At 39.3% G+C, this 18,360-nt stretch overlaps 1 long non-coding RNA gene across 1 annotated transcript; it reads left to right on the top strand.

Annotated features, from left to right (window-relative positions):
• The first annotated feature begins 8,795 nt into the window (after nt 1–8,795).
• Nucleotides 8,796–18,029, top strand: LOC112556693. Its single transcript, XR_003097805.1, has 3 exons — nt 8,796–8,997; nt 13,945–14,045; nt 17,781–18,029. It is a non-coding gene; the product is annotated as an uncharacterized LOC112556693 (long non-coding RNA).
• Nucleotides 18,030–18,360: the final 331 nt, after the last annotated feature.

The raw sequence follows: 18,360 nt of genomic DNA, 5'->3' as shown, positions 1-18,360 counted from the left end.
TAATTCTGTACTCATAAAACTAAAATAAAATTTTAAGAGGCTATTAATTATTATATGATGAGCAAGAGTAATTTATCATGTATGACAACATAGATGTGTGTGTATAAATAAAATGCATGCTAAATTACTGCTTATTCTACTCCGAATGGAAAAAATTGTTCTGGAATCATTTCTTACAGAATAAACAAATAATGAAATTTATCTTTTGTATGGTCTTGTCAAGTATAAATGTCTCTTTTGTTAAAAGCATAAAGTTCTCGTTATGCAGATTCTTGTACAACACAACAAATAAAATTCTTAATAAAACAACAGGAACTTACTAGCTGTGGCAGCTTTTAAACTCTCAACAAGGTGAAGGGCAGATGGAAACTCTGAAGACAATGGATTGTACCTGTATGTACTACAAATACTACGGTCTGACTTCTTGTCAGACTTAAAACTGTGGATTTTGATTTCATCCACTGCCTCCCCTCTTATCTTTTCTCCTCTGGGATGTGCCATGTCTGGGCAGTGATGTTTTTGCAGCATCCTGCAAATGAGAAACTGATGTAGATGATGAAATATTTACATAGCAAAGAAGTAATACCTGCTGGCAAATTTTTTTCTTAATTTTCTATCATTTTGAACATAAGAAACACTTGATAAAAATATTTCACCTAGAAATAGTCTCAGACCATCCCTCTTCATTATCAAGATTACCTCAGGAATGTAGTTTGCTCCTGTTATCTTAAAGTGAGCAAGCTGGTAGAGCAAGCCCACAATGTGTCCACAGTGCCCACTTTGCCCATTAGCACACGTGCAGCATCCATTAGAGATTGCTTTGTGGCACTTATTGAGACCTGGTAACCACAATAAAACAATTTCAATTTAACAGTGTTTACTTTGATGAAAACATTATCATAGAATTTTCAGAAAATGCATTAGGAAAAGAAAGTTTATTATACTATCTGTCCTCTGTGAAATTGTGTTTCACTATGCCTTTTAAACAATTATTTCAGCGAGAAGAAATTTTTCACCATCACTAACTTCAAGTGTGTGGGGAATTCCACTTTTCGTGTATGACCTGTAGCATCGAGATGTTGCTCGACACCCATCGTTGTTGGATTCGGTGCAACTGTATTTAAAAAAATAATAATAATAATAATACATCCATGTGCAGAAAAGCATCACAGGACCAGACACAAATGATAAAATACCTTATATAAAACAACAGCAAACAAGTAAAAAAAAAAAAGCCTGCATAGACGCCAGTTACCGCAAATGTAAAAAACAAATGCACGTTTTACCTTTCACTGCTTAAAATTAATTTTATCTCACCAAAATCTACCTCAGTATATGTTGTAATATATTTCTGATGTAAGAATATATTTAATTTTTTGCAATTTTATTTATGAGACTGACAGTCAATGGCACATTCAGACAAAAAGCTGGAATCACAATTCCACATTCACTCTGCCAAGTGTCTGCTTACCCCGAACGTCGAATATATATTTCTCGGCGAAATAATTGTATCCACGCTCGTGATTGCGTTTTGCCGAGCTTCTGGAACTAAATAATTCAATTTCTTTGAAAGAAATATCTGGTACGCACTGCAGATTTCGCGAGAACACAGATGGAGTAGATGTTTCAGCCATGTTCGCGAAATGTAAACAGGAAGTAGCAATGGTTTCCCGTTTCTGCGCATCTCTTTCCGCGCACCTCATTACGAAAAGGCGAATAGGTATAGTCTAAATGTTTTACCGCAGGGCTTCTGATTACGCAGAAAATTGCGTACAGTACGCATTAAAAGTTCGGAGGACCCCTTCAATTTTCGTCAATGTGGTCCCAGGGGACCCCTTCGAATTTGGGCGAAGAACAGATACAAAATTGAGTAAGTGTAGTGTCTGACGTCGTAGACCAGCGGTTCTCAACCTGTGGGTCGCGACCCCCTGGGGGGTCGCGACGTGCCTACAAGGGGGTCGCGAAGGTGGTCATTTTTTAAAAAAAGTTTCTTATACTGGTATTAGTGGAATTAGTTTACATTGTGTAACCGAGTGGTGCGGGGCTCAAACTCCAAATCTCTTCTCCCTATTCAAGTACACTGTCTCGGCATGCAGTGACTTCTCACTTCCAAAACTCAAAACACAATCTCCCTCTCAACAATTAAGCCTCCAATCTCCCTCCTCTCGCCTTTTGCCCTCTTTCTCCCCCAATCTCTCATCGCTGACTCCCCTATATACACCACCATATTACAAACAACTGACAAGATGAATGCTTTCGTCCGAAAAATTTCGTTGTGGACGCAAAAGATACGCCAAGAAATATTTTTGATATGTTTCCGTGCTTGTGTAAGTGCAAGGCTGACAACTTGAATCTTGATCAGGTGAAGAATGTAATTATTGCCCATCTAAACGGACTGCAAGAAAGGTTTCAGCATTATTTCGCTGAAATTGATGTGACTAAATACGATTGGATTCGTAATCCATTCTGGCTGATCCTAGCACAAGCGGTTGTCCACGCAAGAAGAAGAGCAGCTCATCGACCTTTCGAGTGACCAATCCCTGAAAATGGTCTTCCAAACAACACCAGTGACAACATTCTGGATTAGCATCAACGGTGAATATCCTCTCCTTTCTGAGAAAAGCAATGAAAGTTCTGCTGCCATTTTCAACTTCATATATGTGTGAGCAAGGATTTTCAGCATTGGCAGCACTGAAGTCGAAATACAGAAATCGTGTGGACGCAGAGGCTGAGCTGCGAATAGCAGTGGGTACGAACATCGCACACAGGTTCGCTTCTTTATGCAACAGCAAGCAGGCTCAACCTTCTCATTAATCAAAGTGAGTGTCCAATAAAATAATATTTATTAGCTTTAGTAAAATTTCATTAACAGTTTATACTTCTTGCAGATACGAACTTTGCTCTTCCGTTGTTGAATTGCATTGATTTCCTCGACGCGGCGTTCGACGTTAGCTAAAGCTGCCCCCCCCCCCCCGCTCTTCCACCGACCTAGCCGGCTAAGGGGGGTCGCGGACGTACCGGTGTTCGTCAGGGGGGTCGCCACATGTAAAAGGTTGAGAACCGCTGTCGTAGACCAACCTATTGTTGTCGTCTGCTGCAAGGCGAGAGTAACTTCCCTTGCACTGAGTTTTTTTCCCCCTTACCAAGAAGAGTTCTATTAAAGGCCGATATTTTCCCACCGGGGGGGAAATGAGTGGTATCGCCCGTGCAAGGGAAGGTAGGAGTACACGAGGTGCGGACTGCCATCGGCCAGTCGTCTTCAATTACTACCCGGACAACAGGCGGGGTGGACATCACAGGCACTGCCGACTAGCATGGCAATAAATCGTCTCCCTCACCCAGTACTTGCTTAGGGTCTGAGCGCTGATGCGAAACGACTTCTGTCTGAACATTCTGTCGGGGTTAGGACTGACTATATTCTCCACAAACAAACAAAACTAGAATTTATAAAGGAGAGAAGAATGAACAGCGCAAATGACACAAACATAAAAACAACTGAATTGATCGCATAATGGTCGGGTTAGATAAGCGAAGAAAAGACCTTGAGGGCACTATGTTGCAGTCGTGAATTGTTGGCCATTTGTAAAAGTTCAAAGATTGGACTCAAACCAAGGTGTACGTCAGGTCAGTCATCAGGAGGAATGAACTGAAAGTATTAAATATTATTATCCCCTCTTATGAGTAAAGAAAGATGTAAGGAAAGACAGTATGTTCAGATAGAAGCCGTTTCGCCTCACTTATCTTAGACCCTACATCAAGTACTAGTCGGCTGAGAAAGGCGTTTTATTGCTAAATATAGTTTGCAACTGAAACTCGTTTAATTTATTTGCACAGTTTCAAACACCTTCGATCCCCCTTCATCTCATTGATTTACGTAACATTCAGAATCCACTGAATGTCACTGAGCTGAGGCGCCAGTCTTGCCGAGGTTCGCTTTTCTACCTTGCGGCCAGGATTTTTATCCCAACTTTGATACTTTTAGCAACGTGCCCCTCTCGTTGATGTTTCTTACAACTCTAGTTCTCACTAACTTATTAATTGCCAGGTTACGGTCGAGAACTTCCTCTTGAATGATGGCATCTGAGGCATTCATACTTTCATACATTCTCTACCATCCACCACCAGGTGCCGCTTATTTAACTTATTTCAAAGATGTCGTTGACAGCGTGGTTAAATTCATTGCCTTAGAAACGGAAAGAAAGTGAGCACCACAAGTACAGTGAGCATAAGCTCATCACAGATGTTTGCACAGACATCACGGCACAGAAATCTCGCAGTTTCTGACTAGACATTACAGTGCTTTGTGTGCCTGAAAGGCAGTTGAACAAAGTATGTTGATTTGTTGATTTTTTTCTACATTGTAAAGGGACCCCTTAGAGTTAGCCTGGGACCCCTTAGAAATCTGAGGAAGGGGTCCCTGGGACCCCAAAGAATTTAGCCTTAGCAGAAGCCCTGTTTTACCAAACTCTTTTATTACTATCAAGCTGACACTCCCGGGATATCAAAATGTAGCGATATTAAAGAAACAGCAATCTGCAACTAAATGTATCTTAGATGTCTTTTGTAGCACAATTCAAACAATTCTGAAAGCTCTCTACATGCAAAGTTTACTGTAATCAAAACTGTGTTGTGGGTTTTGGCTGAGATATAAAAGAAAACAGAGCGAGAACTCACAAACTTCGGTAGCTAGTTGTAAACTACTAAACAAACAACAAACTTGCACTTGCCTAAATTATGCCGGTGGTAACATCACAACTCTTACAGAATGATTTTCCAGTTTTCGCTACAGTCCTGAACAGGTACACAATACCTAACCGACTCTGAAGATAACGAGTAAAAATAATCATAGGAAAATAAAGGATAAGAAAAAAAAAAAAAAAGAAAAAAAAATTAAACACAAGGGAGATAAACACTCTCAGAAAATTAAACGATAGACAGCTAAGAGTTGTTGTTTCGTGGTCTCGAACAGTCTACATACCGACGATCATTAAACGTGTCACTAGAGGGTTCAGGGGACAAATGTGCAGGATGCAGTGAACGCTGATAAGATAAGGAAGAAAGGCTGAAACCAAACCCGAAACAGTTTATGAAATCACGATGAGGAGGCGACACACTTCGTCTTGTTTCCAGAAAAAAACTATTGCAGGAAGTAAAAACAAAACAGAGAAGTAAGAATACGAGATATCAAGCTGACACTCTTGGGGTATCTAGCGAAATGAAAGGAACAGAAATCTACTGATAGCTAATCTGGGAGTAGGTCGACATTGTTAGACACACTATATCGGTAGGTAAGTCACCTGACCTCGACATCTTCCCAGCTGAGCTGCTCGAGCAGGGTTGAGGGGGGAGGAGGAAGAATAAAAAGCACAAATCCTCACTTCTCCATACGAATACGAATACGAATGGTTTATTTTGTTAGGCCTTTGGGCCCATTCAAAAGGATTGTCATGCAACATGTCACAATAGATACAGAGTGTTATTAGTGTATAATAGCATCTCTTTTCTTTGCCGCTAAATATAAAAACTTGGCAAGATTGGACAGTATTGTTTCATTACTTGTTGACATAAGCATCTGCAGTTTGGAATTATTTGGTCTAGTGTAGTACATTGTCGGAATGAAATTTTTTCTCAGATCTTTCAGGCATGGACAACATAGTATAAAATGGAACTCATCCTCTTCATCAATTTGACACATAGGACATATTTTACTTATATTATTGTCAGAATATCTTAAAGTATGTGTCATTATATCTTAAATACCAAATCGAATTCTCACTAATGCATTTCTGATGAAACTATTAACATCTAAACTCAAATACATCTCTCTGTGAGTCACAGATTTAATTGACTTATAGAAACTATACCTTTCACTGCTATTGATTATAAAATCCCATTCTTGCCAGTGACAATCAATCAATCTTTGTTTAAAACATTTTATAAAATTGCTTACTGATTCCACTCCTTGATTTAGCCAAACATGTCCAAAACCATATCTAAAAAGAAGTAACCTGATCTCAGATACCCAATTTTGCTTTCTATTATTGTCTAATCGTTCTAACATTTTGTAAGCTCTCCATGGGAGTCTTTGTTGCTCCATCCCTGTTAATTTTATCCAATATCTGACACAGCTTATGTATATGCTAATGGAAAGTGGATATCTGCCAAAATCACCGTATATCATCATGTTAGGAGTGCGTGTACCCACCCCCAAAAATCTTTTCATAGCATATGTGTGAACTTTTTCAATTTCTATACAGACATTTCCATGAAGGCCCCAAACTTCGGCTGCATAACATAAGACTGGTTTAACTTGCATGTCAAATAGTCTGGTAAAAACACTAACAGAATGGTTTCCTATTTTGTATAATGTATTAATGATGCAGAATAGTGCTTTCTTGGCCTTAGCAGTTAGGTCTTCAGGTGCACGGGAAAAACTTAATCTTGTGGAGAAGTAAAGGCCTAAATACTTATATGTATTTACCACATTTATTTGCATACCTCCATAGAGCCACCTTTCACTCGCTGCTAAAAATTCCCCTTTTCTAAAAACAACAATATTACTCTTGTTTAGATTAACATTTAGGCCCAGTCAATGTAATTCGTGAAATCGCCTCCACATCTCACACGGGCTTTAACCGATTTGTACATATTTTGGATGCATGTGTGTAGTTTACCATGTATACCATGTTTGGTAAGGATTGGCCAAAGTAATTTTCGAGAGACAGAGTCGAATGCTTTTTCAAAATCAATAAATGCTGCATAAAATTTACGATTCATAGCAAATTGTTTCTGGATGATGGCAAATAATGTAAAAATATGGTCAACCGTAGAACGATCTTTCCTAAAGCAGCTGGTTCTCCCCCACTATATCATTTAATTCTGCCCATTTTTTTAACTGTTATTTCATAATGTAGCTGTACATCTTACTACTAATATCATTTAGAGATATTCCACGATAATTGTTTGGTTCTGAGTAATCTCCCTTCTTATGAATGGTTGAATAATAGATTCAGTCCACTGTTCTGGTATATGCCTTTATCAAATAGGGTGTTAAAAATATTTTACAAAAAAGTTTATAAAAGTACCGTCCGAATATTTATAGACTTCACCAATTATGCCATCTGGAGCCTGGTGCATTACCGATTTTTTTTAGGGATTTTATGGCTTGTATAACCTCGGTTTTAGTGATAGGGTAATCTAAGCCTGTATCTTCTTGTAGTATTTCGGAGTGGGTGGGTTCTCTATTTCACTGTTGGCTTCAAGTACTGTCTTCAAATGGACATTACCCACTGATCAACATCAATCGTATGTCTTGCCAACCCACTTTTGCATGATATATTCTTTTATAGTTCTTCCAAACGATTGCTGGTTAGTGAAGAGTTGATAAGGTCTGCACATAACTGTTTTTTGTATAGCTTCTTTTTCTTCTCAATTAATTTTTTGTATCCCTTATGGCGCGTCTCCACATGAAGTGCACAAACACCAATGTAAAACATCCACAACAAGCAGGAAATAGCAAAGGACTGGCTGGCATGTTTCCTCCAAACACTTAGAGTTGAGAAAACAAGAATAATCTAAAACTGCTTTTGTAATTAGTGGAAAACTTTGAGATATTCCGGAGACCACACGACAAGCGACCTTCTTCCCTGAGTACCACTCACTCAACTGTGAGACTTCTTTCAGACAGTAAGTGTTCACCAAGGATGCCTCCGTCACTTATAAGTTCAACATCGTTCTAGGGAACATCATGAGAGAAACCATTCATAATCATTAATCTGTCCGTTGGTGGGAAGCCAGTGTGCAGTCTGAGTTTTACCGACTACAGTGATCCACAAACTATACTACAAAATAGAAGTAAAATACCTGGTCAAAGCATAACGTGTAGTTAGCATCGGTTGCATTATTTTATCGATATTGATAGTGTTTGATATTCACAAGAACGTTATTATGAGACAGCAATAAGAACAGAGAACAGCTTACGCAATCTCAAACTGTTAAATAATAATCTCGTTTATAAACATGCAAACACAGTGAACAGAAAAATATAAATAAAGTTGAATGAGAGAGCTATTTACTCACCATCAAAGGAAGGCTTAAAGTCTCACTTAAAACACACATACATAACGATAATCATGGGAACTGGTCTCAAAACAAAGAAACCACTGCGTGCCCCTATAGTGTGACCACTCGTGAAGTCGTTTATAATTAAAATGTCATGGAGTCCATTGAATGGAATCTTCGATAAAAAGTTCTGCTTAGAAAAGTAGCTGCGAAGTTATCATGATTTTACTATGGACGCTCAAATCGCTATTCCAGGTGCCACAGACAGAAAACTCGTTCCATCAACATAACTTCTGTTAAAGCAAACATTGCACGATCAGACTCCTGGAGAAGCACAATGCTGGCGCCATCAGACCTACACCCATTGTAAAGGAAACTTATTGTGACAAAACTCTCTGGAACAAATGTGTCGAAGTATAGTTTAAATATTTTACCGAACTCTTTTATTACTTTCATTTATAAAACTTCAATTTTACCTGCAAAATCTAGTCTATGTCGAGATTCTCCATCTTGACTTGATCTACTTACCGGAAATATCTATTGCCGACTGTTTGCATAGCAGACGGAAACGTGGTTTATTGACAAATGGACGTTTGCCACGCGCCGCGAGATACCTGTCCTGTCTGTTAAGTTCTCTGCTGAAGTTTGCTAATATCGGGAATTGCCGGAGAGGAGATCTATTCATCTGCGTACACAGACAGGGCGTGTCTGTGCCACCATCTTTGTTACTTGGACCACAGCGCACAGGGAGAACATTTGCTCGCTGAGTTTTCTGTAAAATTCTTGCTGTTGGACCAGTTTTGACTGGAGTGCGATATTTAAGTAAGTGCAGCAATCAGTCTTGCTATTTTATTTTTCGGACCATCTGGTTTTGTGAGCAAAGGACCTTTTTACCCGGACAATACTCAGCGTATTTTCTGCAGGAACGACGAAGGGGTATGTAACACTTGAATTTGCTTATTAACAGAGCGACAAAATAATGAACAGAAAAGGAAGAAACGAAACGAATAGACATTATAGAAAACTTTATCGTGAACTTGATGCCTATAAACACATGAACTAAAGTAATGTCAGGAGCTGAGAGATAAGATGACTTAATTTTTCTAGGATGAATGTAAGCCTTGCGGGTTGTTCATATTGAATATTGGTAATACAACGAACGTACACTTACCTTGCATAAGTACGACGCATTGCACACACACATGAACGCTTGACGAGTTCAGAGGAATGTCACTGAGAGAGTTCTAAAGAAGATGGCGGAAGAAAACCGTTGTTTTTCCGCTCACTTAGCTATTTTGAGAGCAACTGCTTTTCTCTTAGGTATGACGTCTTTTTCTGCTTTAAGTGACGTGGACCAAATGACGCACACAAGACGTCAGACACAATACACCATTCGTACAATACAAACAATACAAGACCTACCACAACTCACTAGAATATTCTAGATAAAAATTTAATTATGCGAAGAAAATTCAGATAGGTCACTGATGTCGATGGTTGGCATCGTGTCAACAATACATTGAAGAGTTATGTTATGTGTGGAATGCTTTAAGTTTATAAAATAAAACTGAAGTTTCATTATTTTCGAGAATACACACCATATTTTTCTTTAATGATTTAGTAATATACTGTATGTACATGAACTGTTAGTACTTGTCCGCATAGCTGTGGTGTTAAATAATTGGACATTGAAGAGAAATAACGAAGTCCGTTATGCAAGCAGTGTTTCCAGAGGCTCATTTTTTCTAAAATTAAAGGAATCTAAATTTATAGTAAAGGTCTTTGTGAAAGTTACTGCCCAGCCTGCACGAAATCATGACTCCCTTAAGGGCCCCTTGCGGGAAAAGAGCTGGGACACTGTTAGGAAACTGTTTTGTAAGTGGTACCCTAAAGGGACCCAGGTTGGAAGTAACGAGAGTATTCCTCGTTTCCCTCGAAAGCCATATAGATTACCCGTAATTTTCCGCGTGCAACCGTCGTTTACCTTAAAAGCCCCGTTTGTAGCCCTCATCCATCCCTTCTAACACCCGCTTGAATTTTTACCCAATCTCACACTTCTCTACTATCACTACTACACTGGCTCGCCATGAAGAAAACATTCAACATCTTTTTGAAATCTCTTTGTTTCATCACCTGCAAGTACCTACAACTAGCAGGCAAGAGATACGATTAAACAGTTGTATTATTTAAAACAAAAACTATAAAGTTAAACAGTTTAAATTATTTACAGCATAAGTTCTTTTTGAACAAACTTTGTACAACAAACATTAATCAAATTATTTAATTTAAAATAACAGTCATTAATTTTTTACTTAAAATTTATTTAAATATAAACAATATATTTATATAGAAGATATAAGATAATTTAACAAAAAAGAAAAAAAAAACATGGGAAGTGGAATTCTTGTGGAAAAAATCAATTACAATATATTCCCATACCTTGATATTTCCAATATTTGATATTTCCAATATATGTAGAACCTCTCACACTTAAATGAAATCTTATAACTTTCATAAATCTACTAGTTACTAGTGAGATTACAAAAGGTTGAACAAAAGTAGAATAAAAATATGTTAAATATCTTGATGGCTATTTGAGCATATAGGGAGTTTGAGATGCTATCTGAAAGTAGCGAATTTATCCTTAGTACAAAAGGTAAGGTAAATAGGCCTACTGAATATATCCACAACGAATAAAATGATGCTCACATTAATAATTTAAACTTAACAAACTCATTGTTGTAATTCCACTCACCATTAGATGGCATTGCCCTTTGAATCATTCCTCAATCCATGTCACCTTGCATCCTCAAACCATTTATGGCCAATGCCATCCACTTCTGCTCCCGTTTGAAGGACTGTGGCTTTGCACAAAAGGAAATTGTAACGTAGACTTAAATACTATTGTACACAATAATAAACTTGTAAATATAGTGAATATAAAACTTAGATTCATTAATTTATTTTAATTGCTCGGAAACTTTGTCCTTCCAAGTACAGATAGAAGTACACCTCAAAAAAATCAAAACGAAACAGAAACTGCGCACCAAGTAATATACTTCTCAGACGAAGTGTTTGCAAACTTTTTGCCTTTGGTTCCACTAAAATTGTATTTTTGAGCCAGCTCTGGAAAAAGCAGCCGTTGTAAAATTCTTCGTGCACCAGAGGTGCTGCACCTGTCAAAAATGTGTAGTTTGTAAAAACCTACAATACAAATGCAAATAAATTAATTCACTGGCCTGAGTATGTATAAGACATAATGCTGAACCCTTCTACACTGATGAGTGATCAATGGTTGCATAATGAATATACCTACAAATCAGACCCAGTCTCTTTAATAAACCCTTGGAGACTTTAGGGAATATAATAATGGCTTAAGTGACTTAAATCAACAAGTTAATTAAAGGTCTAATCAAAGCTATTCTTTATGAAAGTAGAAAGATTTTAGTGGTCATAGTTAATAGACATGAACAGACTGCTCATTTGGACACTATGAAAAGCAAGTGATAGGATTGTTTTGTAATTAAATTCTATGCATATTCCCAATAAAATACTGAATTCTTTTGTACTTCATAAATGTGTATTATTTGTTAATACAAATATTACACTGACCACGGATCCTTGTCAGGAGAGTTAACCTGTAAGCTGATGCTACATCCTGTCTGTTTGTTAAATGGTTTATCAAGACAGTAAAGCAGAACATATATATTTCCTGATATATGAGAATAGATAAAGCTAATGGTAACATTTAAAAAAGGTGTCTATTACTACCAAATTATATTTAAATAACATACCACTTTTGTTCTAATCCCCTTCTCCATCAGCTCCTCTTTCCCCTTCATTTTGAAGAAGCAGGGTGACCTGATTCAGTTTGTGAACCACATTCTGTAGTACTTCACTCTGCTCATCAATTTTGCTGAGAACTCTGTTCAATAATGTATCTGAAATAAAATATTATTTTTAATTCTTAAAGTCATGACAAAACTAAACTATGGATGTAAGTCTACTGACAATTTTTGTATAATTAACAGAAAATGTTTAAATGAATATAATAATGGCGTGCATGTAGAAGATTAAAAACACAAAATGTATGATTGTAATCATCATGAAATCATAGAGGGGACAGAAAATAAACTTACCGGTAACATTAACTGAAACAGAGCTATAATTAGTGGGATCTGCAATTAAAGATTGTTATTATTACAGTTCCTTTTGTAAATCATGTAAAATCAAATGAAAAATGGCATGCTGCATTTAAGAGAGTAGTACATCAGTGATTGTGAAAAAAATGACAGACATCATGTGTGTGCCTTGCCCTTAATTTTTAAACTTCTTGACTATACAGTGGAACTTCGGTTAGCGAACGCCTCGGATAGCGAATGTTTCGGTTAACGAACAAAAATTTCGTTAAAAATTTGTCTCGGATAGCGAACAAAATTTCGGATAACGAACTGAACTACATATGACCGACCAGCATGTCATCATTCGCGCTCGAGACACAGTTACGATCGGTCGTTCTTTATCTGTGCGCATCCTTCTTATTTAGTGATTTTTGTGCTTTATTTTAATAAGATCATCTTCAATCATGGCTCCAAAGAAGATTAAGAGCAATTAATAGTAGTGAGGTAATGACAAGGAAGCGGCCAACAATTGAATTGAAAAAGGAAATGATTTCAAAGTATGAAGGTGGCATGCGTCTGTCGGATATGTGATGTCGTATTACCGAAGAGTTTTACAAAAAAGGCAGAAGCAGCAGACACTGGACAAGTTTTTTCCTTTAACCTGAAAGCTACAGAAAATGGAAGTCTCCCCCGATTTTATAATGTCACGTGTGCTCATGGAGGGGGAATCAGTAATTCCACCCCTTCTCCCCACACCTGCTTCCAACCACGCCGTCAAAACAGCAAGTTTTCTGATGTTTAAGTGCTTTCGTTAATGTTTTTATGTTTATTTAACTCCATTTATATTGCATTATAACTGTTCTCATTAAAAAATACTTACATAGCCTGTAACTTTCAAATATTAGCAAGTCAACAGGGGCTGGGAACCAATTAAATCTATTTCCTTGATTTCTTATGGAAAAAATTGTTTCGGATAACGAACATTTCGGATAACGAACAGCTTTCCAGAACGGATTAAGTTCGTTAACCGAGGTTCCACTGTAGTTAATTTGAAGCCATCATGCACTCGGTTGCCATGTTGCTTCCTTCAATCGCCTGCGTGCTCTTAACAATCAATCTTGGTAAATACGGACAATTAGTAGACAAGAGATACTATTAAACAATTTTATTATTTACAGCAAAAGGTATATGGTTAAACAGTTTAAACTATTTACAGCACATGTAGAAGACAGCAGCATGCAAAAGTGAGTTTGGTTGCTCGTGGAAGTGCTATGTGCGAGGGCATAAGACGTGCCGGGTACAACAAGTTAAACATTTTACAAAAAGCTCTACAATAGCTATATACGATCATACATTATTTATGACTATCCTCTGTTATAAAGTACAGTTGTTTAATGACATCTTTCACTCAACTTTTTAAAGACTGACTTTAGAAATCTGCGGTGTTTCACTTTGATATGGACCTACAGTACGAAATAATCGTCTAAATCCGTGCGCCGGTCAAAGCAAAGACTGTACTGGTGTGACCCTGTACCTTGACACTCAATTTTGGGATATAAAATACATACTGGCATGTTTATTGTGTGGAGAGAAACATACTAATGAAGTCGATATTTAAAAATTTCTTGATCCCATTCAAAGCAAACTTACATTTACCGAGACAGGTTTTTCACCTCAGTGGTTCTGCTGATGCTGGCACCTGCTATCAGGTTTCTTACAATGAACACTGCTTACTTGCTTCAGAGCTCCTTCTTTATTTCAGTGTGCAGTTAGTACCTCAAGTCTAGGGAATGACAGTCTCACTCGGAGACCTGGTGGATCCTGTTGGGCCCAGAGCACTGCCTGCCAGTGACGGTGGAATGGGTAAGTAGACTTTTCACTAAGAAAGGCTACTAATCTTAGCGTATTATCCCCTCGTAGCCCGGTTGGTGAAAAGACAAGAGAGGAGTAGCTCCCATAATAAAAACTTCCCCGGAAAAGCGCGGTCACCATCCAACCTCACCATCCAACAGATCAAAGTGTACAGGACTATAATCAAGGCCTGGTAACTAAAACCCCCCGTGATACCCCGTGGTATGCTTGCCTAGCAAGCATTGTAAGAATAGGGTCCCTGCAATTCAGCCAGGCATGTCGTAAGAGTCGACTAAGGTGTACTCCTCACCTAGAGGGAAATCAGGTTGTGGTAGGGTTAACAACACTACCATGTAAAAAATAGATGTTACAGAAACCAATAGCAGAATATTCGTTTCGGATGGCAAAGGTAATGAAACACTCCAGGTGACTGGACTTATGACGGACAACAGCCAAACCCGAGAGGGCGCTGGCTCCCCGACAGTAGATTTACTCAAGCCGAAGCAAAAGTTGAGGGTAGGGTGCTGGAACGTCAAGACCTTGTACCAGACCGGCAATATACTCCAACTAGTCAAGGAGTTTGACAACTACAACTTGGACATCCTAGGAGTCAGTGAGGTCAGATGAACCGGCACAGGAAAGAGGAGACTATCGTCAGGACATACCATCTTGTTCTCGAGAAGATCAAACAGTCAGCACTCTGAAGGAGTAGCTCTACTCCTCAACAAGGAAACTGAAAAGGCACTGCTGGAATGGAAGACTTATGGACCCAGGCTTTTGAGAGCAAGATTCCATTCAAAGTACACCAAGCTGACAGTGCTAGCTTGCTATGCACCAAAAAATGACTCCGAGGCAGAAGACAAGGATGCTTTTTACGATCAAGCACCAGGCAGCCTCGGAGAGCGTTCGAGCCCACGATATGTTGCTCATCATCGGCGACCTCAATACCAAGGTGGGAAGTGACAACACCTGCAGGGAGCATGTCATGGGCAAGAATGGAATTGGAACCATCAATGACACGGAGAGAGATACTGGCAGATTTTTGTGAAGAAAACAACTACTGATTGGAGGCAACTCTTCCAACACAAAGACATCCACAAGGCAACGTGGACATCACCAGATGGGATCACAAAGAACCATATAGACCATGTCATCATCAACAGAAAATGGAGGAGCTCACTTCAAGATGTCAGAGCCTACAGAGGAGCAGACTTTGCCAGTGACCAGACTCTTGTGATAGCCACAGTTTCCCTGAAGCTACTTCGATCGCGAGGAAAACAGGCACGCCAGCAGAGAGTGGACTCCGGCAAACTGAAAGATCCAGCCACCAAACGGGCCTTTATTATGGAAGTAAAGAACAGGTTCCAGGCTCTAGGAGACCAACAAGAGATGACCTTAGATGACTTCAATCGAGTCTTACAGGAAACAGGAGAGAAAATACTGGGCTTCCAACAGAAGAAGAAAGGACAGTGGATCAGAGAAGAAACATGGAAGAAGGTAGACAAGACCTTGACATCTGCACAGACCCACCAATCCTGGAAGAAGTGACAGCAGCAATCAAGACAATGATGAGTGGCAAAGCACCAGGGACAGATGGAATAACAGCAGAGATGTTGAAAGCAGATGTGTATGTGACAGCTCCCAAGCAGACTGAAATCTTCAGGCAAGTTTGGGAATCAGGAGAGCTCCCTGATGCGTGGAAGACAAGGCTCATCTTCAAGTTACCCAAGAAAAGAGATCTTGGAGACTGCAATAATTGGAGGGGTATAACAATTCTTTCCCTCACCAGCAAGGTCTTCAGCAAGATTGTTTTGTCAAGACTGACTGCAAATCTTGAGAAAGACCTCCAACCACAGCAACAATGATTTCTTCCTGGGCGATCCTGCTCTGAACACATCATCATTCTGTGACAGATTCTGGAGCAGAGCAACGAGTGGAACACACCACTGTACATCAATTTCATTGACCTGGAGAAGGCATTTGACAGCATTCACCGAGAGTCTTTATGGAAGACCCTGAGGCATTATGGAGTCCCTGCAAAACTTGTTCAGGTCATTGCAATGCTGTACAGCGATTTTCAAATCCAGGGTTGTCTGTGACACGGAGCTAACTCCCCTTCAACGTCCAGTACTGGGGTGACAGCAGTGGCTGCTTCTGTCGCGTTCCTCTTCATTCTGGCCATGTACTGGTCATGAGACTTCCACGACAGTGAGAGGAGAGTGGATCATATGTGGAGATTGGTGAGACCATGGCTATGGGACAGCACAACACAACGCGTGGAAGAGTTGGACTTTGCTGATGAAACATTGCACTGCTGCCCCAACCTCCCGCCCAAGACATGCAGGAAAAACAAATGCCCCTTCTCAGAATCAGTGGTTGGCTGGAATTGGCTGAAGTTCTTCAGGCAAAATGCGCAAAAGATAAACGAAAAGTATGAGAGTGAACGCCAAATTCCAGAGCATCAAATAAATGGAGAAGAGACTTGAGGAAGTTGACATAGTTTCACCCTATCTTGGGTCGCAAAATGTCAAAAACACCTGGAATGCGGAGGTGGATGATTCGAGCCAGACTGTGTGAAGCCTAGCCTATCCTTCGCTCACTGAGGAGCACAATGGAAGGCTCAAAAAAACATCAGCCAGAAGAATGAAGCTGAGAATCTTCGAGTCAAATGTGATCAACACCCTCTTTACGGATCAGAATCAATGAAGATGACCAAAACCATCAGTAAGAGGCTTGAAGACTTCCAAAACAGATGCCTCAGGCGCATATTTAACATCTTTTGTCCAAATACCACCAGCAGCGAAGAACTCCACCGAAGAACTGAAACCGAGTCCATCACCACGCAGGTTCAACAAAGGCGTTCGCGATGAATTGGACATGTGCTCCGCCAGCAGACAGCCGACCTCTCCAGAGTCGCCCTATGATGGACTCCAGACGGCCGAAGAAAACAGCCAACCAAAGGAAATCTTTAAAAGACAGTGGCGGAATCTGCTTGAGGCCGTATGTGCAACTTGATGCAGAAAGAAGATTGAGATGAAAGTAGGAAAGGTACCTAAAACTTATGTGTCACACGATGTCCGTGCCCACCCACACTGTTGCTTGTGTGTATAACTGTGATACCTAACATGAAATGTTTACTCCGACCTGCTCTCGCGGACAAGCTACAGTAATGAGCTAACCGTCTCTCCACGGTTGTTCTCAAAGGTGTCTCTCTCTTGCTTCTGTTCTCTATGACAGTGTATTACCTTTGTGTTTATTAAACTGCTCCTCCTCTCCTCCTCCTCCTACTCCTACTCCTACTCCTCCTCCTCCTCCTCCTCATCATCATCATCCTTATCATCATAAACATCATCATGACCATCATCATCGTCGTCGTCGTCATCAATATAATTAAAAATACTGTGTAATTATTTGCGAGACGATAATTATTAGTTTTATAATTGTTTACATGATTTTTATTTGTTCGCCTCATTGAGCTCTATAAGATATTGATATAATCAAAAGAAAGTAGCTCATCCAAACCATTTTCTTATATAAAGCATGAACAATTTGCAACAAAACAAATATCAATTGTTATACAAGAACAATAAAATATAATAATACAAACGATAAGCATACCAAAGAGTATTAGTAGGCTTGCAGAAAGAAACCCATATTAGAGTAGGTTTCTAAAGTCACTTTATTTCTTTTGTCCACTTAATTTTTCAGCCTATTTAGAAAACTCACAGTGTAATGATTTTATTTCAGAAACGGCTTGAGAATGACTAAGATATAAGAACTGAGCATCGGAACATTAAAAAGTTCCACATCAAACATGGCTACTAGGCAGGATAACGTGACGTGTGCAGTCTGCATGGAAGTTTACAGGTCACCGAGGTTTCTGCCCTGTTATCACACCTTCTGTCTACCGTGTCTAGAGGCGCTAGAAAAGAAACATGGATACATCATCCCGTGTCCTACATGTAGAGCACCTGCTATGATACCATTAGGTGGTGTGCGTGCTCTACAAGTCAACTTCTCTTCACGGAAGAAGCGTTAGAGTTGGTGGCGTAAAGAGAAAAAGCCAGTCCGTGTCCTGTTCACACTAAAGAGTCATATTGTTTATGTTACACAGTGTGACCAATGCGGGGTATCTGCAGTAAGATGTAAAACTGACTAAACACGAGGGGCAAAAACACTACCGTGAGATCTCTCAGAAAAAAAAAAAAAAAAAGTCGCTCGTTGTAAGAAAAACAATCGAGACAGACCCTCCAGTCTTTATAGAAACATTTTACGCGGAAAAGACCGAGTTGGAATCGGCCTGTAAACATGAGACGAAAAGGCGAGG

Source organism: Pomacea canaliculata, linkage group LG2 (genome assembly GCF_003073045.1).
Source record: "Pomacea canaliculata isolate SZHN2017 linkage group LG2, ASM307304v1, whole genome shotgun sequence".
NCBI classification, from domain to species: Eukaryota; Metazoa; Mollusca; class Gastropoda; order Architaenioglossa; family Ampullariidae; genus Pomacea; species Pomacea canaliculata.
The sequence above is the reverse complement of the archived record's forward strand: the minus strand, read 5'-3'. Positions and strand labels throughout refer to the sequence as shown.